Below are 18,028 nucleotides of genomic sequence, written 5' to 3'. Positions count from 1 at the left end.
GGGCGACATTGTGCTGTCCTGGAGGGGAGTACTCAACAGGGAGGTCAAGAAGTAAGACTGAGTGTCTGGGAAGTGGCGGGGAGCATTCAGGGCATCTGTGTCGGACCCACTTTTCCTCATTTCCGTCTTCTCGTTTCTTCCTGTTCGGCATTCTCCCTTGTTCTCGGTGCTCCTTCCCTTCTGTCTCACTGACTGCCTCTTGTCTTTGAATTGGGGCCTGAGAGGGCTCCCTCACCAGCCTCAGGGTCTTGAGAGATTCTCCAGTCGAATGTTCCCCCTGTTTCTGACCCAAGCCTGCCTGCCCCTCTGGGGCGGGGCTGGGCTGGGGCAACCTGCTGGGGAACATTGCTCCCATCCTCTCCAGCCTGGGCATCCCGGCTGAGTCAGCACCGTTCTGTCCCTAGTGCCCAGCACAGCTCTTTGCACCAGTAGGTGCTTATTAAATATTTACTGAAAGTTTAAATGAATGGATGTCTTAGGCGTTCAGCTTCCCTGTGGGGCCCCTGGCCTGGCCTGGCCTTTCTGGTTCTTTAAGCCAGTACTTTCTGACTTGAATGTGTACACGAGCCACCTGGGGATCCTGTAGACTGGAGCGTTGGATCGACTAGGTCTGGGCTGGGGCCTGAGAGACTGTGCGTTTCAGGGGTGCGGATGCTGCTGGTTCTCAGATGCCATTTTGTGTAGCAAGGCTTTAAGGGGAGGTGTCTTGCAGGCAGAAGGAACCCCAGCCTAAAATTGAAAAAGAGAATGATGAAGACTGGGAGAGACTAAGAGATAGTGAGAGAGAGAGGAGCCTCTCAGAGGAAGAGAGGAAGCCCACCTCCACTGGCTTAGCGTCCCCCAGAGCCCCTCAGAAGTACTGAGCCAGGGTCTCAGGAAGCCTAGAGGACCTGCGGCATTTACTGCAGCGGCCCCTGCTCCTCCAGGCGCCCCCTCTGACTCGGGCGAGTGGGGCTCTGGAGACGTCTGCCACCTCAGTGTTCCTGATTGGCCTCCTTCTGGGAATCCTGTAAGTCACACGAGAAAAGCTTGGCAGAGAACAAGTTTGGAATTTTCCTTCAATTCCAGGAACATGACCCAGACCGCCTCTCAGCACCAGGCACGTAGGTGAACAAGGGCCAGGAGGCCCGTCCAGCGGGGAGAGAGATGACTGGCCTGAGTGGAACAGGTGTCGGCATTTGAACTGGGCCTTGGAGGATGGAGAGAGCTTCGAATAGCCTATGGGAGCCCCGAGAGCTCGTGGAGAGGGCGTTCCAGGAAGAGTGGGCTGGAAGCAGGATGGCTCAGGGCACGCTCCTTGAACCATAAGGGGACCAGAGGCCGGGGTGAGGGGGAGTGATGGAGGAAGGAGTGTATTCTCCGTGCGTTAAGGAGCCATAGACGGGAGGTCCATGAGGAAATGTGGGTATTTGGAAGAGGTGCTTCCAGGAAACGCTTTGCCATCTAGCGGTTTAGCTGACCTATGGGGAAGGGACCCTTCTGAGTTGTTGCGTCAGTCTGTCTGTACTCACTGGAGGCCTGGTCAGGCTTTGACAGTCAGAGGGTGGTGCCTGGGTTTGGGAGGAGCTGGGAGGGGTGCTTTCCCCCAGTGTGGGATAGAGCTGATTTTGTTATGTGGGAAGTTTTATGAACTTCTGCCTTCACTCAGATTCTTTCACCCAGGGGCCCTGATGAAGTAAACCGCTTGAGGAAAGGGAGAGGGAGGGAAGAAATAAGGTCAGTTTTTCCTGGTAGGTGAGCAGGTAGGAGCGTGACCGGTCCATGCTGGTGAACGCTTGGCCCCACCTACCTGCCCAGGATTGTATTTCAGTCCCCAGTCCCACCAACCACTCTAACCCCCGTCAAAGCGTTTCAAGACCTTGGGGTGGGTGCCCCTGGGCCTTTCACCAGTGCCGTGTGCTCGGAGGCTGTCCTGCTGAGATGCCTCCAGTGCTGGCCAGGCCAGGCGTCAGCCTTCCTGAGAACCACTTTTAAGTTTAATACGTACGTATTTCACACACAGGCATACATGGGTGTAGACCCTTTTTTGCTAGCTGCTGAGGAAGGGGTAGCATTTTTGTGATTGTGAGAGGGAGTCCCCCTTCAAATCTGAGATTTTTCCCTGACCAGGATCCACGTCCGTCCTTCCTGTATGTCCCTGTCCTCTGTCGCTCTTCCTTGTTCTCACTCCTCTTGTGGGCTGGAAATCGTGTCAACAGAGAGGGCAGGTTCTTTTTCTGTGGGGAAGTGTGGGATGTTATTTTCATCTGATTTATTTTGGTTCCTGATGATCCCCATGCTGATGTGCTAACGAGCGGAAGCAGCCAGGAGCAGTCGTCACCAGCTTTGCCTGGAAGGTGGATAGATGGATGGGCAAGGAGCAACCATCACCAGCCTTGCCTGGAAGGTGGATAGATGGATGGGCAAGCAGGGACTTTGTCCCAAATAGGCCATTCTGGAGTGGAACCGGGGCTGACAGGGCTTGGGGGCAGGAAACCGGTCTGGTCCGAGGGCTAACCCTGACACGCCACAGCCTCCCTTTCTCAGCTCTGGGGCGACTTTGTGTGGGCCTTTCCTCTCCCTGGGCCCATGGCCTCCGACTTTTACATCCTCACCGCTCTTAAGCTCTTTCAGCCCAGGGCCCTTCAGTTCTTCTACAGCAAACGTGCCCAGCACATCTCAGGCAGATCTCCTCGAACTCGTGGGGTGAAGGGAAAAGTCTGTGTCCTTGGAGTTGCTTACGTCTTTGATACGTGGCACATGGTAGGTACTCAGTACACGGTTGATAACCAAGGAAGGAACTGGTGTGAGTGGGAAGCTTTTTTAGCTCCTCATGTATTAGCTCTCTTAACACATGAGAGAGTTTCATGTATTAACTCTGGTTAATGCTGAGTGTTAACCAGATCCGGTTTCGTTTATTTTTCAGTGTTAGGAAGCTGAGGGTGGGGTTTGGGGTTCTCCCGCAGTAACTATGCATTCTTAGGTTTCCTTTCCAGGCACACTTGCTCACCTCCACTTAGCTGTTCTCACTCTGTCTGTGCCTGATGTGGTACATCATCTCAGATCTTTTAGGGAGGAAAGTAGGGGAAAAACAGCATCTCTGGAGATACTGTCATGTTTCACTTCAGCCCCTGGATGATGCCTTTTCGGTTGCCACCGGCCAGTGGCCCCCACATGAAGGGGCTGCCCATCACTTGTAGTCACACCAGGTGCTGCTGGTCACGTGGGCAGTGCCTGGAGGGCGAACAAAAGCCAGTTGGGAGTTTGGTGGGCGGCATAACTGGAAGAGGAGAATTAAGGGGCCAAGCGACGATGAAGATGAGAGACTAGAAAGCGGGTCAAGCAAAGATGAGAGAGCAGAGAAGAGGCGAAGGGGGAGGGGCATAGGATGTAGGCCTCAGCTTGTCATCTGTAAAATGGGGATAATAGGGTTGCTGTCAGGAGTAAGAGTGTTAACACGTGTGAAGTGCTTAGCAGGTAGTAAGCATTATATATAATTGCTTGATGGTAGTGATAATAATAAATGGGGGTAATATTGCCTACATCACAGGGTTGTCATGAGACTCAGAATGCGAATGTTTTAGCTGCTATTTATTATTCCACTCTTCCAGTGCTTTCAGCCACTGTCCTGTCTTCGTGCTGATGAAGGGGCAGCTGCCAGAAGGAGGCGTGGACCCCTGGGTTCTGTTCTGCTTTGGGGACAGTTTCTCACTGCCGGGTGAGCAGAGTCCAAGCCCCTCACGTTCCCGCTGCCTAGTCTGCCCTGGGCCGCAGTGCTGAGAAGGTAGAGACTGGCAGGAGGGGTGCAGGAGCGGGGCCAGGGGAAGCTGTGCTGAAAATGAAAGCCTGGGAGGGGGCGCCAGCAGTGCCTGTCTGGAATCGTTTGTGTGAGGAGCTGCCCCAGCCCTGGCTGTCTTTCCAGGGAGCCTCTTCCTCCTTTGTCTCTCAGCTGGTGGTTGGTGGTTCTGGTCTAGCCACTTCGCCTAGCCACTTCGCCTCGTTTTCATTGCCCCTCACTCCTCCCCACAGCCCCCCGCTCCCCCTCCCCGCTACTTCCCTGACTCCTGCTCTGAGGCTCTGTTCATTTTTCCTCCCCATCTCCTGTCGTGTCCCCCACTCTGCCACCCATTCCTCTGCCTTTGGGGGGGGTCTCCTCCATCTCCCCGCAGTGCTCCCTTTGCCTCATCCCTGTGCCATTCTCTTTCCTCTCTTTCTGGCTCTCCGTCTCCCATCTTTTCTCTACCTGCCAGCTTCTATCTTCCTCCTCCATTTTCTGGCTCCTTTTCTCCTTGTTGACCCCTGTGCTCCTCTCCCACAACTTCACTCTCCTGCTCCCTCCCTTTCTCTGGCCCTCAGCAAGAGCACTCCCCTGTCAGCTTCTCTGCTTGGATTTAGGGTCCACTGCATAGCCCTTGTTTGCTCGATGAAATACTAGTAATAACGAGACTAAAATTTAATGAGCACTTACTATGGAGAAGGCTCCACTAACACTGCATTGACATATGATCTCCTGTAATCCTCTCAGCAGCCCTGTGAGGTCAGAGTATTATCGTCCCCATTCTGCAGATGAGGACAGTAGGCGTAGAGAAGTTAACCTGAGAAGGTCACAGTGAGTGACTGTTGGGACGTGGATGCAGACACTTAGCCTGTCTGACTAAGGAATCAACACTGGCCCTGGGAGACTGTCCCCACCTCCTCTCCCAGTGAGGTTAAGAGAGCCCTCTTTCTTTATACATGACCTTGGCGCCCCCAGAGCCCTCCCAGATCACTTGGTGCCTTCTCCTTTCTCTGTACACAGATCTAACACAGCCTCATAAGCTTATTCTGTATGACAGTGCCACTAAGGGCACACTGCCAGGCCCTGACCTAAGCAATTCATGCACACCATCTCCTGTAACCATCACAATAACTGTGCGAACTAGCTAGTGTTCTCATCGCCATTTTACAGATGAAGAAGTAGAGGCACGGGGGAGTAACTTGCCCACAGTCGCACAGTTAATAAGTGGCAGAGCCAGGATTTGAGCCCGGGCCTTGTGGGTCTAGAGAACCTGCCCTCCTAACGGTGACGCTGCTTCATCTGGCTCCTGGGACCACAGGTTGGGGTCTCCCAACCATCATTACTAGCCCACCTGCTTTGAGAAGTCCTCGTGGGCCATCCCATCCCTTTGCTGCAGCTTGTTTCTGTGGGCACTGCCCGCTGTGGTGTCATCTCTGCCACCAGCACTGACAGCTCTCGAGGTCTGGTCAGGCTGCCAGCCCTAATCGGTGCCTGAGGGGATTTATTGGCTGCCACCCCCAGGGAGCAGGGACAAGTGTTTTCCTCTCCAGCCCTGCTGTGCCGCCTCCAGCCCGACAGCTCCCGCGTTCCGGCCCATCGCGGCGGCTGATTTACCTCTGTGGCTGGGGGATTTAGCTGCTGTCCCGGCTCCTACTATAAATCCTGGGGCAAATAACTGAGCTCTGCATCAAAGTGGCCGACAGGGGTGCGAGCGGGAGCAGATGGCCGCTTTGGCCATGGGCTGTGGAGGGCAGGGGCAGCCAGGGAAGGCTCCACGGCTTTCTTGTCCACCCCTGGCCACGGGGCCAGGCTGCGCCTCGTTCAGGCCCACCGGGTCCTCCCTCAACTTTCAGAGGATTTAGCTGCCTGCCCCCTCCTGGCGTCTACGAACCCTCAGCACCAGCAGGTTCTGGGTGATGTTGAGTCCTATCCCGCTGCCCCATCTGAAGTCTATTTGCCTGGCGTCGCTGGAGAAGGAGAGTGCTGACTGCCACCCCTGGGTTTGATTATGCTTCAAAGAGTGGAGCATTGCTTGGTTTTCTGGGGCCCTGTACAGCACATAATGGACATAAGTTCTGCCCTCCGAGAGAGGATCAGACTGAAGCAAGAGGTGGTAAGAACTTCCCAGCAGGAAGGGGTGAAAGACCCCAGAATGTAGGTGACCCCGAGTAGGGGCTGAGGGAAACCTCCAGAAAGCAGGCCAGAGTTGGCTTGGTTGAACCCCAAAGATTAGAGTTACTTCCTAAAAGTGAAGGAGGGAGGGTTGTTGTAGCCGTGGCCTGGACTCCAAAACCTTCCACTCTGTGGTCCAGACTCAGGAGCACAACATGGTGGCTTGGGGTCTACGCTGGCTCGGGGGACCAGTGTGGGTAGGGTCATCCTCTGTCAGTGCCCCTTGTCTTCCTGGCTCCCTTCTGCCATCCTTCCTCTGATCCCTCCAGCATCTTCTCTCTGCTGCCCTACCTCTTCCCCTCAGCCACTTTCCCCTGTTCACCTTATTCTTTCCCCTGGTCCTGTCTCTCTGTCTCTTTGTCCCCAAAAGGCTCTTCTCTCGCTCTGCTGACCAGTCAGCGCGGTGGGGTTGGGCTGAAGCTCCGGGCTCTAGTTCCACTCCTCGGAACCTTGCTCAGCCTGGAGCCTGTCCCCGGTGTCCGTACATTTCGTGCACACTCCTCATCCATCTTCCCCGTCCCCCGCCCTACACCCGCCACGGCCGCCTCCGCCTGGGAGATTACAGACACTGAATCAGCAGCCGGCTCCCGCATTCTGCTGACGGGGGACTTTCTGCCTCTGAGGGCTCCTTGGTGGGATCAGGGCCCCTCCTGGGGCCTGGGGATTCAGAGTGGGGGGAAGGAAGGGTGGGCGGAGAGCAGTTGGCTGGAGAGGGAGAGGGGAAGGGCAGAAGGTAAAGGAGAGAGGGAGGAGAATGGAGAGATGGAGGGAGGTGGAAAAGAGGAGAAATTTGGAAGAAGAAAATATAGGAAAGATGAAAGAACAGTGAGGGACAGGGAGCAAGCAGCAGAGGGTGGGCAGATGGGAAAGGGTGCGGGGGGCAGGGTGTGGAAATCGGGTGAGGGGCTGTTCACCAGCCTGTAAGCCGGGGCCCCGCTCTGCTCTCTCGCCTTCCCCGGTGCCCAGGCAGGCCCTGGGGAGGCCCAAGTTCACTGGGACCAGGCTGCGAGGTGCAGGCTGGGCCCCTGGCCCCGGGTCCGGGGCTCTGCCTTGTGCCTCCCTCTCTCCCTCTCACGTGGTGGTTTGTACTTCATCTTGTTTGCGGGGCGGCTGGGCCTGCTCTCGGGGTTTAATGATCTGTGCCATTATTTATAGCTTTGCGCGCCGAGAAACACACTGAATTTATCGCTTGCTTCTATAAATAACCCTGGCAAACGGGTGCCCAGGGAGGAGGGTGGGAGGGGGAGGGAGAAGAGAAGAAAGGGGAGGTGGGGGCTAGGACAGGGGAGGTCTCTGTGGACTCTGTCCCAAAAATGGGGTGACGTGTGTGCTCGAGGACAGCAGAGGCTGGCAGGACTGTTTAAGTGTGGGTGTGTGTCTCAGGGCAAGTTAATACACACGGGACCGCGTGCCCCTGTGACGAGGGAGTGTTTGCCTGCATCCGACGGCGTATGTGACTTGTCTGTGTGTGTGTGTTTGTGTTTGTCTCTGGTGCCATGTTGGTGGCAGTGAGGTTGAAAAAGCATAAGGCAGCCGGCCCCAAGGAATGGCTGGCCTATAAATGGACGTCCAGTGGGGCTAAGAGGCAGCAGCGACTGGAATCAGGCTCTATTCCTCTATGGATGGGTTGACCGAAAAAGACTGCGAGACTGTTTTTCCTGGGTTCCATGGCAGAGGTGAAGGAGGAAGAAGCGAGGCCTAGGAAGCAGGCTGTGTGTAAGTCTGTCTCTGGGTCAGGCTGGGCCAGTGGGAGTGGGGAGGCTCCTAGCATCCTATGGAGCAGACGCCAGGGTCATCTGCTCCAAGATCCAGAGGGACTCTGACTTTTGGGGTTGGTGGATGGAGAGGTTGGGGAGCAGGGGAGTGTGTGCTTGGCTGCAACCCGCCTCAAAGGACCCTGCTGGCAAGGCCTGACCCAGGTTGGGGTGGGGGGCTGCTCTGGCCTACCTGCCCAGTCAAAGCCAAGAGTCAGAGCTGTGGCCTGCTGATTCTGCTGTGCCTGCCCTTCGCCCTACCATGGGCTCCACACCACCCCCAGGACAGCCCAGGACCAGTCTTGGGGAATAAGAGCCCTGGCAGTGCTCAGCCAGAGGGCAGTGGTCCTGCCTCCTCCCTCTCCCCCAGCCCCGTCTCCTTCTGCTCAGCACTTCCACACACAACCGGCTGCAGCTATTAGCTCTGCATCTCTGATGAGGACATTTGCATATATAACGAAGAACCTTCACAGGTGTTGGAGAAACAGCTCCTCCTCTCATTTCCCTCTCTTCTCTCCTGCCAGCTGCCACCCTGACCTGTGGCTTTGGGGGTGTGGGATCCCTGCCCACTCAGCTGGGAGATGTGCTGAGGAGTCCTGGGTGCAGGAAGTTGCGGTGGTTCCTGCCCTTGGGTCGGAAACAGGCAAGGTGAAAGCCCATTGTGTCAGTGTGCTGGGACAGACCCAACTATACGTGTACGTGTGTGAACATCAGCCTGTGCACAAGCACAGAAAGAAGGTCAAGGTCAACACGCCGTCCCTGCCCAAGTGCTCTGCAGCTCCTGGTAACGTACGCAGGTCAGTGTGAGTATGCAAAACACGTCCCAGGCTGCACCCACACTCTGTGCCGTGCACGCACTGCCAGCACATGCTCCTTCACACTCACGCCCTGGCACCAGCACAGGCAATTAGAGAAAAATGCACCTGCACCGACACTTCCTCTCTCCAAACAGAGCCCCTCCCTCCCTCCTCTCCTTTCTCCCATCAACCCTGACCACAGTGTTTCTCATGGAGTCACCAGTCCCTATTCAGGCTGGAAAATGACTCCCTCAGCCCCACACACTTATTCAGACCCATTAAGCACACAAGAGGCCATATTCTTTAAAAAAAAAAAAAATGAGTAAGAGGAGCCCTTGTACCCTAGATAAGTGGCATTGAAGGGGGAGAGAAAATGCCACAGCCAGGGTGGCTGGTAGGGCTGCGGGCTGGGAACTAGGGGAAGGTGGAGGGTGTCTAGGGAGGAGCAGAGACAGGGCTAAAGTGTCTACAAGGTCCTTCTCAGGTTATCCCCTCCAGCCCTCTCCGACTCTCCCCGGCTGCAGACCAGCCAATGCCCAACCCCACGGCCTCCCCCCGCCCTCCTGTTGGTCCGGCTGAGTCACGTGACCCTCTCCCTCTCTGACAACTGCCCCTGATGATGGATGCGGCGGCTCAGCTGTACCTGTTGGGGGACAGGGACTGCACAGATCCTAATTACCTCCTTCTCCAGCCGGGGCTGGGGGCTGGGCTGGACGATGGCTCCGGCCTTGCTCCACGGGGGCTGAGGCTGGCATCCTGAGCTGGGGCCAGGCCTAGAGGAAGGCATTCCTTGGACTCCTCTGGGGTGATGGGGATGCGGGGGCACCGGCCTGGGGTGTAGATGGGGGGAGCGCTTCTGGAAGGCTGGTAGAGGGAACGGAAGCACATCACAGCTACTACATCAGGGGCCTGGGGAGCTGGATAGGACCTTGAATAAATGACCTTTCTCCAAGTCCTTCCCACTGGGCGTGAGATTCAGGTTAAATGTGGAGGAGAGCTTCCTGGCAGCAGGGACGAGATACACTTGAGCAAAAGACAGCAGTGCGGAGGCAGAGGTTTGGAAGACTTCTCCGAAGCCGAATCGGATCATCCCTTTCCTGCCCGGTGGGAGGCTCACAGCAGACAGCCGCAGAAGAAGTAGGCTGGAGTTAGGGCAGCAGGACCTGAGGGAGGACTTGCAATGGCTTCTTGGAGGGGTGGCGCTGGGGGACCTGGACTGGATGTTCTAGTAGGTTGTCAGAGCTCAGCATGGGAGGCTCTACATCTGGGCTGGCTTGGGGAGGGACCGGAAGACCTCAGGACCGTTAAGATGTCAGAATCCTCCAGGCTTCTCCACAGGGGCCCCAGAGTCTTAGGGGGCAGACACACGTCTCAATGATTCGCCAGCGCAGTAGATGCCTGGTGGCTGAGTGCCCAGGCTGGAGGGGGGCAAATGGGGGCTATGGAGGGAATGGACCTCTACGAGATTTGTTCTGACTCCGAGGTCCTATAAATCCCCAAGTTAGGATTCTCCATGGGTTTCAAGAAGGGAAACCAGCGCGGAGTGAGCAGAGAGCTGGTGAATTGCCCCAGGACTCCTGGCCACCAGGCCCCTTTCCCTGTGTCGGTGGGTGTGATGGAGTGGCTGTGATAATTGCTAATCACTATTAATTGATACTGGAGGTCACAGTAATGACAGCCCCACCAGGATTCATAGTCACAGTCCCCCCATCTTTGAGGTTTCTCTGCTGAGGGAAGACAGGGAGGGGTGGCCTAAGCCCCTTGGCACCCCGGGTCCCAAAGGAGGACAAAATGAGACAGCAGTCCAGGTAAGGCAGGTCTCCCCTCACCTCGGGCAGAGCTGTGGTGAGCAGGAAGGCGAGGGGCAGGCGGGCTCCTAATGCCCCCAGTGCCCCCTCTTCTGAGTGGCTCCCCTCTCTCTACTTCTCTCTCTCCAGGGCATTTTCCCCTCCTCTCTGAGTTTACATGGGTCCCCGTTGGTTGAACTGTCTTCACCAGCAGCGTCACCCTGTCCTCCCAGCTGCCTCTCACTGCCCTTCTGAGCTCCTGGGCTGCTGGGTGGTCAGCCCTCTCCTTGCCCCGCTCCCCGTTTCATGACGCCTGAGTGTCCGTCACTGCTGGCATGAGATTTGGGGGAAGTGTCAGGTGAGGAGGTGCCCACTCTGCTCCCGGGTGAGCATCTCTGCTTCTGGGAGAATGTCTTCATGTGCCTGCTGGGGTGCAGGCCCGCAGACTGTCTGGGGGAGGTGGCCACGCTCCTGCCCATTCTGGTTGGTAATAAGAGGGAGACAGAAGGGGTGGGCAGCTGGCCATCCATCATCCGCCCCTGGAGCAGACCAGGGTGGTTTTGTGAAACCAGGCTTTCCTGATCTTAGCATCACACTTATGTGTGCACACATGCACAAATGCACCCCCCCTAGAGACAGCACACTGAGACTCACACTGACATGCTTGGTACCGCGGGTTTTCTCCCAGACAGTCCGCCCTGGGAGCTGCTTCCAGGGTAAATTTCCTAATAGACCTTTTAGCACAGGTCCCCCTCCTACCCTGGGTGCAAACCTTCCATGAGTCCCCAGTGCCCGTGGGGTGGGGCTCAGACCCCCTAGCCTAGCATCCAAGGCCTTCTCTGACCTGGTCCCAATGTGACTTCCCAGCCTGGTCTCCTGTGATCCTCCCACAGGAGTGTCTTCCTAAAGAAGACAGATTGTGTGCACTGACATTTCCTTTCCAGCAGGGTCACCCGGGGATGTGCCTGCTCCCCCTCACATCTCTACTGAGTTAGGCCCGCCTCCTCCAGGAGGCCCTTTTGACTGCCTCAGCTTACAGCAACTTCCTCCTTAGCTCGGACCTCGACACGTGTAAGTCTTTCTACAGGTTGGGATGGGAAGGCCTATCCCCCCACTTCTGAGTCTCTCAAGGTGGGGCCGGTATTTATTCATCTTTGTTTTCCCTGTGCCAACACAGCATCGGTGTGTGTGAATAGCTGAGAATCTGGCTGTTCTCAGGGGAAGAGCATTCATCTGAATTGGATCAAGTCCCTCCTCTGGCTCTTCCTGGCTGTGTGACTCTGAGCAAGCAGCTCACCTTCTCTGGGCATCAGTTTCCCAATGCTATCGTGAGGAGTTTTGGCTTCACTACTCTAAGATTCTGTGTTTCTGTGGGGATGAGGATGGAGACAGACAGGCTCAGGTAGATCCACAGATAGCCTCTTTCAACATGGAGGGCAGGAAGGCTGGGGGCGGTCACTAGATCAACAGAAATTAAACTCAAGAGTTCTTGACCCAGGAGAAAGCAGACTGATGTCAGGTCGAGACAGATCCATGAGGTCTTGGACTACTTTTTCTTCTTGTGCTCTCGGTTTATTCATATGAAAAATAGGTCTGTGTTGCAGGCTCCTTTGGGGCATTAGAGGAGAGGAAGTAGGTGGAAGCTGAATTCATGCGCACAGTACGTATAGGACTCAGTTATTGGGGAGCTGTGTGTCTGGGTCCCCTTCCCTTCCCATTTCTCCTGGTCCAGGCTCTGTTCTGTTTTTGCTCTCCTTGATTATTGCCCGGGAGAACCCATACTCACCTCTCCTCTAGTCAGCCAGGGGCTTGGCATCAGGCCTTGGTGGGGTCCCTGGTCCGCGGCCTGCTGGGAGGGTCTGGGTTGCAGAACTCCCCAGTGAGCTTCCAGTTAGCGCCTCGGGTGGAGTCTCCTGTGCAAACGCTGCTATGCAGGCGTCCTGAGATTTCCCACCACTCTGGTTCCCATATCCCCAGCTCCCCTGCCTCCAGGACATCTTGCCCCCATCTGACCTCTGGGATCTCTCCCAGCCCGAGACATGTCCCCCTTGCCTCATCACCCTTCCCTGGGAATACTGAGGCTGGAATTGTCCGTAGCAGCCTGGAAGATTCCTCAGAAATGTGAGGGAGGGGAAGGGAGCTTGAGTGAGGGGAGCCCCATCCTATACATTCCGGCCCCTGGCTCCCCTTTGCTTCCCACGTCACCCCTGGGAGAGGGGTGGAAGCAGGCAGCAGAGTGCACCCCCAAATTCCTTTGCCTCAGCCTCCACAAGATCTTAGAGGCAGGGAACTTTCTTTGCAGGGAGCTGAGGGTACCCCAGGGTCCTGCTTCCCACTCTGATCTCCAAGGGCCATGGTGCATCCAGACTCCGGCGGAGTGGCTGCTCTGTTTACAGTGTGGGAGGTTTGTTCCAACTGACGCCTCTTAGCCCAGGGCTCTGGAGGGAAGGGGCGTCGGACCGTGGGAAAGTGGAAGGAGAGGAACCAAGCCCGGCTTTGGAAGGAGGTGGGTTGGTGACTTTCCCCTTGGAGCAGCTGGGAGGACCTGGTGAAGTCTAGCACTTTGCCTAGGGAAGAAGGACCCTAGAAAACAAGTCGAGGGGTCAAGAGGGGGAAACTGAGGACAGAGAAAGGAGCAGTTTGTGGGGGGCTGAAGTTGCTGGGTATGAGAGCTAGAGAGAGCTGAGAGCAGAGAAGGCTAGTTGGGACTCAGTGAGAGGGCTGTGGCTGTGAATACAAGTGTCGGAGTAGCCGGGTCATAGTAAGTGTGAGAGGGCCCTAGAGGCTGGGGCTGAGTCACAATGTTCCCTTTTTATAACAGGACCTGGCCTCTGCTTTCGGGAGGCCCAGAGACGGAGGAGGGCTCGGCGAAGTCACACAGCACTTGCCTCTCACCAGGGGCTGTCCTGGCCTGGCTTTCTCTTGCTCGTAGTTTCCCAGCCACTTTTGATCTGATTTTTAAAAATATACATTCTCTACTCTCCACCATCTCTCCTGCTTTCTCCAACCATTCTTCCCCCTAAAAAATTATGTATGAACTTTGACCCCGGGAATCCGCTTGGGGGGAGCATTTTGGGAAAACATGATAGAGCCTCATAAAGAACTCCAACAGCTTGCAAACAGCCTGTGCTAAATTGCCCCTTCAAGTGAAAATTAAAGCAAATGTCTGTTTTATGGCCATGTTTTCTTGGGCTGCAGCTATGGCGGAAGTGCGGGCGGCTCAGAGCACGGACTGCGCAGAGGGTGGAGGCATTCTGGGTGGTGGATACGGGGGCAGGCGGTGGCCGCTAGTGCTGCATGGAGGCCCTCTGGTCCCCTCCCTGCATCCCCCCCTCTTCCCCTTTTCTGGGCAGAAATGATGTGGAAACAACCCTGTCCCCAGAAAGCCCGTCTGCAGGCCCTTCCTCCACTCCCGGTGGGGCTTTGGAGAGTTCTCGCTCTTTCCGGGGCTCCAGCCTGCGGGAGTGCCAGTGGTGGAAGCGGCCAGGGGCTTGGCCTGGGGTCTGTGACACCCCCGGTTTCTCTGGTCAGCCTCTGGGGTTGCTGCTAGGACAGAGTGAGGGAGCGCTGCTCAGCTCCAGACCAGCCCCCTTGCAGTATTTTCTCCAAAGCTGGTCCGCCTGTATGTATTAGAATTCTGAGTGACGATGGTTTGAAAAGAGGTTCTAAGGCGATGATGCTGATGGTAGCAGGGACGATGAAGGAAATCACTGGTCTACTCTAATCCCTTACTGCACAAACGAAGAAACTGAGGAACATCCTTGGATTGGGTGAAAGGAAATCTGGGCTCTGATTCTGACCCAAGTCACTACCCCTCTCTGGGCCTCAGTTTCTTCATCTTTAAAACCAGATGATCAGATTCCACGAACTCCAAGGTCCTTTTCAGGCCTATGAAACTAGGTAACTAAGTACATAATAGTGACAACCACAGCCCATGTTTATGGACCCCTAGAATGTGCCACGTCCTAGGGGCTATGCATTTTCCATAAGTCATCCCTCTTTAAGACTCAATAACTTGATGAGGTATCATTAATTCCATGAGATCACTAAGGCACAGAGAGGTTACACAACTTGGCTGAGGTCCTTCGATGGCAAAGGCAGAATCTGAACCCCGGCAGTGCCTCTCCAGGGCCTGGGCCCTCAGTCTCTCCCCACGTGAGGACTGGATCCAGATCAGCCAGGGGCGAGTGGGAGCCAGCTGCCTGACCTCCGGGCCAGTGCTCCTTCCACGGGCCCAGGCTGCCTGTTCGGCCAGGGCAGGGCAGGCCTCGGGCTGTCTGGAGGCTGCTGGGGTCCACTGGACTCAGAGCTGTCAGCATAATGCTCAGCGCACACCTTGGAGAAGGGGGCTTCCAGGCAGAACAGGGCTTCTTAAAGGAGCCTTTGAAAGAGTGAGAGGAGCCTTTAGGTTTGTTATGAGGGACTCCGGGAAGCTATAGGGTTCTTGATCAGGGCAGCAACTATAGGATATTATGGAAAATCCCCTCCTTGCCCCTCACGCAGTGGCCTGCCCACCCAGGAGTTCCTGCAACAGGCAGCCAGACTGGCCTAGCCTGTAAGCCACTCAGCGCCCGCCCCTCCGTACGCAGTGTCCCTTCCACCCATGATTCCAGTCTCTTCTCAGATGCTTCATCACTAGAACTGGATGTTAGATCTGGCTTCTTCTTTAGAAGACAATTTATGGCGACATGTCGGAGACTCTGTTTTAATGAAGTTGCAAAAGTAGGTTAATGGGCTGTGGGTGTTTTTCATTCCCCTCCCCCTGCCCCATCTCCACCCCTGGGCGGATGAATGATGCCTCTCCCAGCGCGAGGCAAAGTCCCGCGCGTAGGCTCGCACATCTCTTCCTCGGCCTCCTGCTGCACTCTGCAGCACTCCTCCTCCCTCACGCTTGGAAGGCCTCCGAATGTCTAGCCCCAGCCCTTCCTGCTGTAGCTGTGGCCCCAAAGATGCTCCAGTGTCTGCCCAGAGGGAAAGAGCATGGTATATTTGAGTGGTGGGGACAAGGGCTAGGGCTGGAGCAGGGGGGTAGGTCCGTGGGGAAGAAGGAAGCTGGAATTATGGATAATGGCCTTCTTTTGGATTGGAGAGGCATGGGGGTAGAAGCTTAGCTAGTGTGCACCTGAAGGACTTTGCAAGTTTTCGGGGAGGAACTGAGTTTCTGGGAGCCTCCCCAGTTGTCCCTGCCTCTCCGATTCATCTCCGTGTCTCCTGGTGCCAGGCCTGATCCATGGCTGCCCTCACAAACGTTTGCTGAGTGAATGATGGATACAAGAGTGAATGACTCTTCTTTCTCTACCTCAAGTCTCCAGGGCTAGAACTCATCCTCATCCTTGCTTCAGAAACAGTCCTCAGCCTGTTCCTGCTCAGGACCGCTCCCTTTGCCCCCTCTGCACAGTCCTCACCCCACACTCCCAGCTCTCTGGCAGTTTTCCATTGTTAAGCTGCAAGAACAATTCTCCATTTTTTTTTCCTGGGTCCAAGATGAGGGTCTGTCATCCCTGGAAGACTGGGGTCTCCAGGGGGAAGCATCTATATCTTTTCCCTCCAGTTGGTCCCCTGCCTCAGCAACACCCAGGCGGGGCTCCAAGATTGACCTTGGATCTCAGAGCTTGGTTGTTGTTGGGGACACACACCTTGGAGGACCATCCTGTTGCCTGGGCCCTCTCTCTGGTCCTTCCTCTCTCCAGAAAGCTGGTGGCATGCGCAGTTTCTGGCCTGCAACCACTGCCAGGATCCTTCTCCACTCCCAGCCCTTTGCCATCAACAAACAAGGCTGTTGGCCAGGGATTGGGACCTGAATACCAAGATGGGGTGGAGCAGGGCCTTTCTGCCCTGCAGCCTCAGATTACCGCCACTTCTGGGCACCTGGGCCACCTCTGTCCTCCCCGCCCCCATGCTTTCTTTCACAGAAAGCTCCCTCCCCTCTCTGGGCACAGGCAGAAGCACAGGCCTGTGGTCTTAGAGTAACCCCATAAAGCCCAGAAAACCCCACCATGGTCTCCAGGGCCATGCCACAGTAATACCCCAAACCCTACATCAACGTCCGGAATCTACAGTAACACCCCAAAACCCTGTAGTGACACCCAGAACCACCCGGCTCAGGCAGTGCTACAGTGCCACCCCAGGCACGGCACAGGGGCCTCCTCAGGCTCCCTGCAGGAGCACCTGTGCCTTCCAAGCTGGCCTTCCTGCTCTGCCAGCAGCTTTCTTTCCTGGCCCGGGAAAAGTTTCTTCAGGACTCCAAGCCCTCCCTGGACCTTGCTCCCAGCTCAGTTTCGCCAAGGCGGAGGGAAGGGCGGTGCACAGGGGAGGATGTGGGTTGGGTGGAGCATGGGTCAGTCAGGGTCCAGTAGAGGGACCCAGTTGTCTGCCACTGTGTCAGCATGTCCAAGGAGCTCAAGCAGAAGACCTAGAAGTTAGACCTTGGGAGGCCCTGCCTGAATCGGTTGGTCCAGTTTTATTCCGAGATGGGTAAGCTGAATGAGGATGTAGCTTTTTTCACTCGGTCCCAGCTGAAGTCCCCCTGTCACGTGAGATGCTGGGGAAGGGGTCTGAGAGGACAGCAGACATCATGTCCCCTAGAGAGCCAGGTAAACCCAGAGCCTTGAGAATTTACACCTGATGTGGGAATCCTGGGGCGTCGGTGGAAATTTCCACAGAAATGAAGAGGAGACAGGACTGCTGGGTCCCAGGACCATGGAAACCATATGCTGTAGGTACATACACACGTCTATGGTGCACCTCTGTTTTGGGCCTGCATCAGGGGTAGGTCTGGGAGGGGAAGATGATGGAGGGTTGGGAAATGGCCCCCCCAGAGGGAGGACACACAGGCCCGTTCTCTGGTCTCTGAGAGGGAAGAGACTCACACCCAGAAGCCCATTTAGGAATAGCTGGAGGAGGTCCTTCAGTGCAGGGAGAAACAGAGGAAGGAGGAATCAAGGGTTTCAACTCAGGAGGGCTTTGTGGAGGAGGAGAATGGGCAGCAGGATCAGAAAAGAAGGGAGGAACAGAGTTGGGGAGGGTTCTGGGGGGACTCTGGCCCTCGCGAGAGCTACTTCTAAGGCTGCGAAGCAGGTTTCCTTGCTAGACTGAGAGTCCAACCTGCAGCCACCAGAGGTCAGGTGTAAAATTCTGAGGAGAATGAAAGAGTGTAGAGTGTGCCGGTGGAGTCAGGAGACTTGGGGACTCCAGGCTCTGCCCTTAACCCTTGACCTTGAGCAATTCACATACTTGTAGTGTCTTCTTTCTCTAGTCTGTAAAGAGGGGATCAGAACATTGAGCTTTCTTGATTTTTTATAAAGCTTCTCTGGTGGGTGGAAAGACACCTGGGAGGAGGCTAGCTGGGCCCCCTGGTTTAATAGGTTGAAACAGTGTCAGCCCCTCCCTCCATCTGATATTTGTTCCCTAATTTTCAAGGTCCTTACAAGAATCAAATGAGATCACGAATGCCGAGAAGCTTTGTCAGAATATAAAGCAGCTCATAGTGTGAGGAGTGGAGGGGCTGCCTGGGGAGGCAAAGGTGTGTTGAGCTGGGCCGTGGGCCGCACCTGGGCTGCGAGCCCTGCAGGGGAAATGCAGGGAGCCCGGCTCAGGTTCAGGCCCCCTCCCCACAGCCATGGGGACACCAGCCCTTCCCTCTTCCCAGCCCAGCCCCGGGCTCTGGGGACCAAGCCCTGCTCAGGATGGGGGTGGGGCTCCCAGGGGCCAGACAGAGGGGGCCGGAGCCTCCCTCCGAGTGGCTCCGAGCTGGAGCACAGC

General features: G+C 56.0%; 1 protein-coding gene across 25 annotated transcripts in view; it reads left to right on the top strand.

Moving 5' to 3' along the window:
- SMUG1 (single-strand-selective monofunctional uracil-DNA glycosylase 1) overlaps positions 1-14,151 on the top strand; it is a 36,742-nt gene extending 22,591 nt beyond the window's left edge. For 2 of the 25 annotated variants that reach the window (XR_011496903.1, XR_011496905.1), the window contains 4 exons: positions 8,208-8,480; positions 11,212-11,338; positions 11,445-12,773; positions 13,089-13,850. The gene's annotated coding sequence lies outside the window, so the exon portion shown is untranslated. Of the gene's footprint in view, positions 1-1,068; positions 2,743-3,590; positions 3,698-8,207; positions 8,481-9,433; positions 11,339-11,444; positions 12,774-13,088 lie in introns of those variants that run through there. The other 23 variants (XR_011496897.1, XR_011496898.1, XR_011496900.1 and 20 more) reach the window with 22 other exon arrangements.
- The last annotated feature ends 3,877 nt before the right edge of the window (positions 14,152-18,028 follow it).

This window comes from Equus asinus, chromosome 22, assembly GCF_041296235.1.
Source record: "Equus asinus isolate D_3611 breed Donkey chromosome 22, EquAss-T2T_v2, whole genome shotgun sequence".
Taxonomy (NCBI): domain Eukaryota; kingdom Metazoa; phylum Chordata; class Mammalia; order Perissodactyla; family Equidae; genus Equus; species Equus asinus.
This window is presented reverse-complemented; position numbering and strand designations above follow the sequence as displayed.